This window comes from Hyperoodon ampullatus (genome assembly GCF_949752795.1).
Source record: "Hyperoodon ampullatus genome assembly, chromosome: 18".
Lineage (NCBI taxonomy): Eukaryota > Metazoa > Chordata > Mammalia > Artiodactyla > Ziphiidae > Hyperoodon > Hyperoodon ampullatus.
The window spans coordinates 59,283,144-59,294,821 of NC_136931.1; positions in this window are offsets into that span (position 1 = coordinate 59,283,144).

Consider the following 11,678-nt stretch of genomic DNA (forward strand, 5'->3'; position numbering starts at 1 on the left):
GAGTTTCCCCACCACCCTTAGCCCATGTTCTCTGCAGACATCTCTGGTGATAGCTCTCTTCTGGGAACAGGGTCTCTATCTAAAGTCTTAAGGTGGTTCAGAGGAAGTCAAAGTTTCTTCCTGAGTACTTTAGGCCTTGATCGTTTTCAGCTTGAAATAATCTGCATGCCAGAGAGACATTTTGGGGTGGTAAGTTTTGCTCCCCTATCCCAGAAATGAGGAAACAAGAAGAGGAAAATTACCACGCACACGACCAAACACCAAAGCTACGACTGTAAGACAGTAGTTCCCTGGCGGTCCAGTGGTTCAGACTCCAATGCAGGGAGTGTGGGTTCGATCCCTGATAGGGGAACTCAGATCCTGCATGCTGCATGGCCAAAAAAAAAGGGAGTAGTTCTCCACCTGGGTTTTCTAACCCCCAAGTCTCCTTTTGCCTCTCCCAATGATAGCTAGCAGGGCCCTGTGGGACTCCTGGGCACCAAGCCTTTCTGTGTCCCCCATTTCTTGATTACAGGAAATAGCCTTCATTCAGCCTCCATGACCTTCCCTGAGTTCCAAAAAGCAGATTCAAGCAGTTGTTAATTAGGGGGAAGGAGGGAATGAGAGACCAGGGAGAAGCAAACAGTCAAGAGAAACGTTTGTGCAGCCTTGGGGCTGGGTCCTGGCTCCCCATCAAGGAATATATACAACAATATCTTTGAGCTGTTTTGCAGATACTGAAACCCCCTCCAGGTGGGGGAATTTAACAGTTAATGATGATATGCTGCCCAAAAGCACGTACACCCCAGGCCAGTTGTAACTTGAAGGTTGATGACGCTGACTTCCACTTACCTCACCACCAACCAGTCAGAAGAATGTCCATGAGATGATCACGGCCTCTTTGAACCATTACTATAAAACTTCTCACGACCCTCTCCAAGGGGGCGGGGGGCACAGTTTGGAGGGCGTGAGCCCGCTGTGGCCCCCTTTGCCTGGCAAAGCAATAAAGCTATTCTTTTCTACTTCACTCAAAACTCTGTCTCCGAGATTTAATTCGGTATCGGGGTAGAGGCCAGATTCGGCTGCACTAGCTTTGAGTTATCTATTCTTTGTACTGTGAACACTTCTTTAAACGCACATGGATGAAAGCTCGACCCACAGGGCTATTTGTGCTTCCTAGGTTAGACATTATTGTAGATAAAGAGAACTTTAAGTATTCTTGAGTCTACTTTATTTTTATTATGGTAAAATACACAACATTTTTAACCACTTTAATGTGTACGATTCAGTGGCACTGAAAACATTTTCAGATTTATGCAACCCCATCACCACTATTTAGTTCAAAGACTTTCATCACCCCAAACAGATACCCCATATGCATCAAGCATTCATTCCCCATTTCCCCCTTCCCCAGTCTCTGGCCTTCAGTAACCTGCATTCTTAGTGGATTTATCTATTTGGTATATTTCACATATGTGGAATTATAAAATGTGGCCTTTTATGGCTGGCTTCCTTCACTTAGCATAATATGTGAGTTTCATAGAGATTCTACTATTAAGTCTGTATTGCTTTCTTGGCTCATCCATCTTAAACTGTGATGTCGGGCTTCCCTGGTGGTGCAGTGGTTGAGAGTCCGCCTGCCGATGCAGGGGACACGGGTTCGTGTCCCGGTCCGGGAAGATCCCACATGCCGCGGAGCGGCTGGGCCCGTGAGCCATGGCCGCTGAGCCTGCGCGTCTGGAGCCTGTGCTCCGCAACGGAAGAGACCACAACAGTGAGAGGCCCGTGTACTGCAAAAAAAAAACAAAACAAAACAAAAAAAAAAACTGTGATGTCAAAAGTAAACCCCCCCCCCAAAAAAAAGGGCTTCCCTGGTGGCTCAGTGGTTGAGAGTCCCCCTGCCGATGCAGGGGACACGGATTCGTGCCCCGGTCCGGGAAGATCCCACGTGCCGCGTAGCGGCTGGACCCGTGGCCGCTGAGCCCGCGTGTCCGGAGCCTGTGCTCCGCAACAGGAGGGGCCACAACAGTGAGAGGCCCGCGTACCGCAAAAAAAAAAAAAAAAAAAAAGTAAACCTGAAGAATACACACGCTATTAGAAGTGATTGAATTGATCAGGTCTATATGCTGGGGGGAAGAGTTACATACATATACACCAAATACCTAAGAATAAGTCTAGGATCATGCATCCGATCTCTCCCTTGAGAGCCACAAGTTTGTAAAAAAAAAAAAAAAATGTTGGGGTTAGGACTCCGTGTTTTCACTGCCAAGGGCCTGTGTTCAATCCCTGGTCAGGGAACTAAGATCCCACAAGCTGCGCCGTGTGGCACACCCCCCCAAAAAAAAGAAAGAAAGAAAAGAAATCATCAGTAAATGGAGAAATAACATTCATGAGTTGGAACGCTCTGTGTTATAGTATCAGTTCTTTCCAAATTGTTCTACAGCTTCCATTGTAGGGGAGCAAAACTTGGTACCCCAAAACGTCTCTTGAGCATGTGTATTATCTTGAGCTGAAAACAATGGAGGCCCAAAAGACTCAGGAAGAAACTTTGACTTTCCCCCTAACTTCCTAAAAAATTTTAGACAGAGGGTCTCTTCTTGGAATAGAGCTACCACCGAGGTATATGCAAAGAACATGAGCTAAATGTGGCAGAGGAAACTCAGCAGAGCCTGGAGATCAGACTCCACTCTATGTTCCTGCCTGGCCCAGCAAACACTTGTTTACCAAACATTTGCTTTCCCGTCTTCATGTGAATTGCCCTTCTCCCCTTTGAAGTCCCAAACCGCTACCCACAACATCCTCTTTTGTCTTGAGAAATGGAATATTTCCTGCCATATTGGTAAACAAAGGATGTCACAGTCATCAGCGATTATAGCCACCAGCCACCAGTGAGCTGGTGAGCCCTGAGGGAACTCAGGAAGGAAACAAAGAATACCCGCCATCTAGCAGCCATCAGACTGCAGCCAGTCCCCACGGTGAGCCCTGAGGGAACTCAGGATGAGAAAACACAGGATACTGACCCCAGATAGCCGAGGTGCCTGTCAAAGGAATGGTTTCAGTGAGCCCAGACTTTTGCATCTTCCCATATACAGAAAAGCGCTAAGTGCCTTAACTCGAGATATCTGGTTGTCTTTTATTAACGTAAACTTTTGTTCCTACCACCTGCCCTTTATTGCAAAACTCCTGTATATCCTAGCTGCCCCCTCACCTCCTCAGAGCAGTTCTCTCAGGGTTACTTGAGACCCTGACTCCAAGGCTTGAAGTCCTCAGCATATCCCCCAAATATAATATAACTCTCAACTTTTAGGTGGTGAAAATATTTTTTTAGTCGACAGTCTTTAGCTGAAGATGGTACTTAAGGTAAGGGTTTTGGCCATTTTGGCCAGTTACGCAGTCTCCCTGACTCTCTCCCATTTATACATATGGTATTAAACAACTGTCAGATTTTTTTCTTGTTAATCAGTCTCATGTCAATTCTTAGGCCAGCCAGAAGAACCTAGAAGGGTAGAGGAACATTTCTTCCTCCCTGACATATTAAAACAGGATAAAACTCAATGGAAAGAAATCAAAAGATTTGGAAAAGGCACTTCGAAAAAGAGCAGCCAAATAGCCAATAAGCATACTGAAAGACCTTCAACCTCATTAGACTTCAGAGAAATGCAAATTAAGAACCTGATGAACAGAAAAAACGACACCCCCATCAGAATGGTTAAAATTAAAGACGGGCACAAGCACTTCACACAATGAAGGACAACTCTTACATGGTGGCACGAGTTAAACTGAGAAAACAGGGGCTTCCCTGGTGGCCCAGTGGTTGAGAATCCGCCTGCCAATGCAGGGGACACGGGTTCGAGCCCTGGTCCGGGAAGATCCCACGTGCCGTGGAGCAACTAAGCCCGCGTGCCACAACTACTGAGCCTGCACTCTAGGGCCCGAGCTCTGCAACAAGAGGAGCCACCACAATGAGAAGCTCGCACACCACAACGAAGAGTGGACCCCGCTCGCCGCAACTAGAGAAAGCCCACGCGCAGCAACGAAGACCCAACGCAGCCAAAAATAAATAAGTAGGTAAATTTAAATTGAGAAAACACCACTGGCAAACTTGCGGGTGGTTTTCGCTACAGCGAACTAAGCACATGTGCTCTATGACAGCAATTTTACCTCCGATTAGAAACCCCACGATAATCAGTGCTTAGGTCTGCAAAAGATGCATGCACATCTGTTCACAGAATCTTTATTCTTCATGTCCCCAAACTGTAGTTGTAAAAGAAACCACACAACAAGAACTCTGAGTTGATTCAATGTATATGAAGTTTACAACAAGCAAAACTAACCTGTGGTGGTAGTAGTCAGAATAGCGGCTGCCTTTCCCAAACAGCTCAGAGAGAAAACATCCACTGGAAAAGTTCTGGAAAAGTTGTCTATTGATCTGGTTAGTGATTACATGGGAATGTGACTGTATACATGAACATATACTGATGTAATCACTAATCAAGTATGATTAGCTAATTAAGTATGATAGTAAATATGTACAACCAGAGATTATATTTATACATATACAGACAAATGCACACATGAAAAAATATGTTTCAAAAAATCAAGAGGAAGTTAGCATAGCTTTTTAACTTAGAAGTTACATACTAAAAGACAAAATATGACTGCATAAGATGTTCACTTTATAAACGTACCCCCTTTATCTGGATAATCTCCTTCACATTTTCTGTAATCCCTGTCTTTCTAAGGAGCCACTATGATAGTCAACATCTGAGTATTTAACATGTACAGGAACTATTAAAAGCTCTTCTACAGATCATATTTTTTTCTTGCAACCATCTTACTGGGTAAATTCTATTATCTATGCTTCATATGACGAACCTGAGGCTTAGGGAAGTGGCTCTCAAAGTATGGCCCACAGACCACAGCATCATCTGGGGACTCATGAAAATGCAGATTCTTAAGCCCTATCCCCAGCCCTACAAAGTCAGAAACTCTGGAGATGGGCCCAGAAAACCATGTTTTAACAAAGCTTCCAGGTGATTATGATAAATGCTAGTTTTAGGATCACAGGCATAGGGAAACAAAGGCCCAAGTACTCACATTTGCTCAAGTTGAAGCCAAGATTATATCCAGGAGTTTAACTCAAGAACCTGTGCTCTCAATCACTGACACTTCCTCAATGGAACAAAAAGCAAATAAACAAAAATCCTTATATCCTCAGGCATTAAATGGGCAACACTGGGGAAGATTCACAAGACGAAAAACACTGTTAAGTACGTGGGGGGAATTACACCCAATTAGAAGATTAATTGTGAAAATGCTTCAAATCACAACATATGATAAGAGCTCACAATTGTTATATTTAATATAAAAATGCTCATGCTAAAATGCTAAGTCAGAAGAGCACAATAACCAAAAAGCGTCATCACACCTGTAATGTGCCAACTGAAGCAAGACAGACAATCACCTCCTCAGACAGAAAAGTACTAGAAGCATATACACCCCCAAAACCCAACAACTGTGTTTGAGTTTCCATGCCATGGATGATTTTATCCAGTTATTGTCCCTTTTTTCAATGCTGTCTCTGATGAACATGCATTTGGTTTTGGGAAGAAAAAACGTTAAAGGGAAATGAGTCACCCAGGTCATAGAAAGTCAAGGGTAAACATGCCGCCTGTCATGTTTTTCAGTTAAGATGAGAAGGAAGAAATTTCAGGAAGGTGGTGGGTGATGCGGTTAGAAGCCCGATTGAGTGGACTGGGACACACAGGAGTGCTGGGGACTTGGAGCCACATAGAGCTCTTCTTAGAAACCTGACAGGGAGAGTGAAAACCTACATGTCAGGTTTAAGAGCCCACCGGTGAAGGGAGGGGTGAAGGTCCTTGACAAGCACACCAACGTGAGGGGGACACGAAAGCTGATGGAACTTTGGATCAGACAGTGACGAGGAAAAAGGCTTGCATCTGAAGACAGAACACACAGAGCAGCACAGTATGAATGAAGCAGGCCAGGCAGAGAGTCACCATCTCGTTCTAGCCTGAGTGCAGCTTACAGATCAGTAATTTGGTTCTCACGTAACTGAAGGACGCCCAGTTCGGACTGCAGGTAACACCACGAACTGCTCATCTACTAAACGAGGTAGCCCAGTACAGCAAAACCGCATTAGAGGAACGTGGGAAAACAACGAAGGTAAATACCCAAGACTAAAGGGTGCACAGAGGGAGTTAGCTCTCTGGACCCCCCAGGAGACGGAGCATAATTCCTTGAAGGAGATATTGGGGGAAAACCTGAATGAAGTCAGAGAAAGAAACAAAAGAGGAATTTCTGGTTTCATACAAATGGGTGAGGATGAACGTGTACACTGGAGAACCCCCGGAGTGGAGAGTGACATACACCTCTGGCTTCCTACCCTAACCCTGCTCAAGTAACTGGATAAGTCATTTAATTTCCAGTTCCCACTGCTAAGCCTGTTTGGCCAAGAGCCACACCGGACACCATGCGATGCCAGGAATGTAGTGGCTCCTTCCCCGAGTGAAGGTGCCTTGTGATTACAGCAGCAGAGACACTCACGCTTAGGTCATTCTCTCCGCTCTGACCATCGTGAAAGCGGACTGTTCCCACCCAGAATGAACGGGTGACAGGAAAAGGGGGGAGTCCGAGACCTGGGTATATTCCTAAGGCAGATAAAAACAGGACCTGAGAGGTAGCCTTGAAAAATGAATACCAAAATGAGTTGATGGAGTCAAATGGACTACAGGTGAATAGCTTTACCCTTAGCAGAAAGCAGTTCTTTGATTTGGGTTTGTTTTTCTTTTGGCCGTGCCACGGGGCACGTGGGATCTTAGCTCCCAAACCAGGGATGGAACCCGTGCCCCCTGCAGTGGAAGCTAAGAACCCTAACCACTGGACGCCAGGGAAGTCCCAAGCGGTTCTTTATTTGAAATAGGTATGAGCAACATAAGGGTGAAGACCAGTGCTGAGAAACTTAGGACCTGAGCTGGAACAAGCCTGAAAGGCTCTGCTGTGACAGCAAAATAAAAGCAAGGGCACTTGCTGAAAAGGAAGCGATATGTTGCCGCCTGGAACTACAGAATTGCCCAGGACTCTGCATCTAATTAGCAGCAGTAGTTCCCCTTGATGCTCTGTCACCACAAGCATTTGGGGGGAAAAAAATACAAATTTATAAATTCATGATGACGTCGCTGTCCCTCACCCTTCATGACAGTGACACTTGCATCCGTCTTTTGAGATCAAGGAGTGATACCATCCCAAATTATAGATGAAAAACTGAGGCTCAGACACAGTGGTCCTCTGCTGGAAATTACAGTGGGAATGCGAAGATACCGCAGGTGGGCCTGAGGGATCTCTTTGGGGTGATGGAAACGTCCTGAAATTGGGTTACAGTTATGGTTGCACAACTCTGTTGTAAGTCTGCTAAAAATCACTGTACACTTCAAATGGGTGGATTTTGCAAGATGGAAATCATACCTTAAAGAAACACTTAAAAATAGCATTGGAAGAAAAAAGTTACACATGAAATCATTGGCAGCTGTCCCCCCTCCAAATCTCGTCTCCTCCTTATAAAGAGAGCTCAACTTGAGGACTGCGAAAACCTTCTCAAAGTCTCACGCCAGCCATTCAAGCCCGCAACATTCTTTTTTTTTTTTTTTTTTTTTTTTGTGGTACGCAGGCCTCTCCCGTTGCGGAGCACAGGCTCCGGACGCGCAGGCTCAGCGGCCATGGCTCACGGGCCCAGCCGCTCCGCGGCATGTGAGACCTTCGCGGAACGGGGCACGAACCCGTGTCCCCTGCGTCGGCAGGCGGACTCTCGACCACTGCGCCACCAGGGAAGCCCAAGCTCGCAACATTCTGTGCTAGAGACTCCACCAATAATTGCCACTGACTTAAGATATCAGCCAGAAACAGGTACAGAGTAGGTACTCACCTCCCTTTGGCTACGACTCGGTCGCAACCTGTGCGTTATTTCATGCAAAGCAAAACCTCCAACGAGAGAAAGTCTTCTACCAGCCCGCACTCTGTGATTGGCCCACGGCACCTGGGGGGAGGGCACACTCTGTGATTGGCCCATGGGACCTGGGGGGAGGGCAGGACTTCCTGCCCAGGGTGAAATGGCTCTCCCTATAATGATCAACCGGTGGTTCTCAATCTTTAAAATGAGACTCACATTGAAATTACCCAGGTCCTATCCTTGGTCATCCTACTTGAATTGGTCTGGGGTGGGCTTTAAGGAGCCAGGAGGCTTCAAAAGCCCCCCAGGTGATTCTGCTACTGACCAGGGTTCTTGACCTTCCCCAATCAATAGAAAGTGATCAGAGGCCAGACAAGAAATTCGTGCAAGGTTTTACTGGGGCACTTGCTGCAGCAGGGGGGGGAGAGAACAAACATCAGATTCCCTTGCTGGCTTGCTCCCCAAGGCAGGGGGAGGGGGGGTGAGCTCTCTCCTTATATGGGGAGAGGGTAGGGGTGTGTCCAGGGGGTCGGGCTGGAGGGGGGACTTAGGTGGTTTGCCCACCCATGAGGTGGTGTTTTGTGCAGGGGGCATGCTCAGTACCCTGCTTTTGCTCCCAACCCCCAGCTTTTGCTCCGGGCTCTTCAAAATTGTCAGTTGTGTTTTTTGGTCTCTTTGTATCTTTTGTCCAGAATTTGCCCCACCTGTAGGCAGGCACGCAGTTATTTTTAGTCCCATGTAGTTTCTTTGTATTTTGTTGCTGGAGGAGTCCAGGTGCAAGCATTGCAGCAAAGGGTCCCAGGTCCCAGCCCGTCTCAATTCTTGTATTTTTTTTAAGTTTTAAAAATCGCTGTTTACTATATTTTATTTATTTATTTTTAATTTTTGGCCGCACCACGCATCATGTGAGATCTTAGTTCCCCGACCAGGGATGGAACCCACGCCCCCTGTATTGGAAGGCGGATTCTTAACCACTGTACCACCAGGGGATTCCCCAGCCTGTCTCAATTCGAATGTGCAATCTCTCTCCCAGACCAAGTCAGGTTTTTCAACCCTGGCACCTAGTAATATTTTGAGATGGATGATTCTTTGTTAGGGGGATCTGTCCTGTGCATGGTAGGATGTTTAGCAACATCCCTGGTCTCTACCCACTAGATGCCAGTAGCACCATCCAGTTCTGACAACCAAAAATGTCTCCGAACTTTGTCAAATGTCCGCTGGGGAACAAAAATCACCCCTGGTTGAGAACCACTGACACAGGTGCAATTAGCTGACTCCATCATACCAAGGATATTGAAATGCATCCATATTCTATGTTAACTAAAATGTATCTATCACAATGGTCAAGTTCATTTGTTCTACAGCTGATGGTATTAGTTACTGTTGACATTTAAGTGTGCATCCATGTCACTTATTTTGTATCAATTCTTAAAGGTATTAATTTTAACTCATTTTGCCTCTTTGAGAGCCAATGTTTTTCAAGGAAAAAAAATTGAAAACCTGAGGACTCTCCAGGCTCTAGGACTGGAAAATAGCCTGTGGCTAAATAATAATATTCAATATCTTCTAAGAACCTATAATGGAATATAATCAGAAAAAAATAACTGAATCACTATGCTGTACGCCTGAAACTAACAATATTTTAAATCAACTCTACTTCAATTTTTTAAAACCATAAAATTTAGTGATGATAACATGTCACGTACATTCTAAGCCCATTGCATATATTATCTCATTCAATCCTCAAACAATAATATGAGGCAGGTATTATCATAACTGTTCTGTAAACCTGAGGCAGAGAGTGTGAAAGGCAGTCAAAATCTAGAGCACATACTCTTTGTTTTAATAAATTTATTTATTTTATTTATTTATTTTTGGCTGTGTTGGGTCTTTGTTGCTGCACACGGACTTTCTCTATTTGCCGCGAGTGGGGGCTACTCTTTGTTGAGGTGCGTGGGCTTCTTACTGCGGTGGCTTCTCTTGTTGCAGAGCACGGGCTCTAGGCACGCGGGCTTCAGTAGTTGCAGCACGTGGGCTCAGTAGTTGTGACACACGGGCTCAGTAGTTGTGGCTTGCAGGCTCTAGAGCACAGGCTCAGTAGTTGTAGAGCATGGGGCTTAGTTGCTCTGCAGCATGTGGGATCCTCCCGGACCAGGGATCGAATCTGTGTCCCTTGTATTGGCAGGCAGATTCTCAACCACTGCGCCACCAGGGAAGCCCTAGAGCGCATACTCTTAACCAGGGGTCAGCAAACTTTTTCTGCAGAGCCAGATAGTAAATAATTTTCAATTTTGCAGGAAATATATTATCCGTAGCAAGTACTCAATTCTGCCATTGCAGAAAGAAAGCAGCCACAGACAATATATAGCGAATGGGCTGACTGTGTTCCAATAAAACTTTATTGACAAAAACAAGTGGTGGGCCAGATTCAGCCACTGGCCACAGGTTGCTGGTCCTTGCTGTTGTCTGTTATTCTCAACTTTCTATTTTAAATTGGAGAAATAGAGGGAAAAGGTGAGGGAGAGAGATGTGGAGAGGAAAGGAGTTAAAGGAATAAAGAAGACAGAAATGAGAATTAAATAATGTCAGGGACATTCTCCAGGTCACAGTAGATTCTCTACATAATTAAACATGTGAAATCTCCACCACACATCCGTGAAAAGGACAATATTTCAACTATACTATTGAGAATTGAAGTTCAAAGACATTGCAGAGCTTGACAAAAGTCTCAGAACTATCAGGGCAGATAAACCCAGATCAGAAAGATATTAAAACCTCTCTCCAATAAAATTCTTCTTTAACAGTAGAAAGAGGTGACATCCTGCTGCACACCAGGATTCATCAGACATTAGGGGGACCTTGTAGCCTTGGCTGATATATAAGTGACAGATATAGCTGTGTGATTTTAATCCAATGTTTATTATAGTTATTCTCAGTGAGACGTTTGGTCTGATACACCTGTGATAGCTAGAAGTGGGAGTTCCTGAGGGAGATTTTAAATTTCTGATTTTATTTCTTTGGTTTCCCTAGAAGTATTTACATTTTGCTTTATTACAAGAGTCTGCTTTTTTTCCAGCTTTATTGTGATATAATTGACAAATAGAAATTTTATATATTTAAGGTGTACAGTGTGATATTTTGTTATACATTTACATTGTAAAATGATCACCACCAACAAGCTAACATATCCATCACCTCACATAGTGTGTGTGTGTGTGTGTGTGTACTGTGCTGTACACCAGAAACTAACACAACATTGTACATCAACTATACTCCAGTTAAAAAGAAAAGAAAAAAAAATAGCACAGGGTGGGCACAGGAGAAACGTGGGAGAGTTTTGTGCAAAGGATACAACAGGTCAGCTGTGAGAGGGGGGAATATTAGAAGTCAATCTGGAACTCATATTAGGGAAGGTTGAAGAAAGAGATAAGTGTGATGGGCCAATTAAGGTGCCACAAGGTCCCCAATGAGCAAGCTATCAGTGAGGAGACTATAGCATCCACTAGAGTCCTTCCATCCCCAACAAAGAGAGTCCTGGGACATAGAGCCAAACAGACACTGACTCAACAGCTCCTTGATGGGGCACCAAGAACAACCCCCCCACCGCCCTCCTTTTCCACAGCTGTAGCCTCTGTCGTTTTACTCTCACACTCCTCCACACTAAGTCCCCTCCCCACTCCCAGTACCTATCTCTTAGATACAACCAAGCCTTGGGATTCTAATGATGGTATCC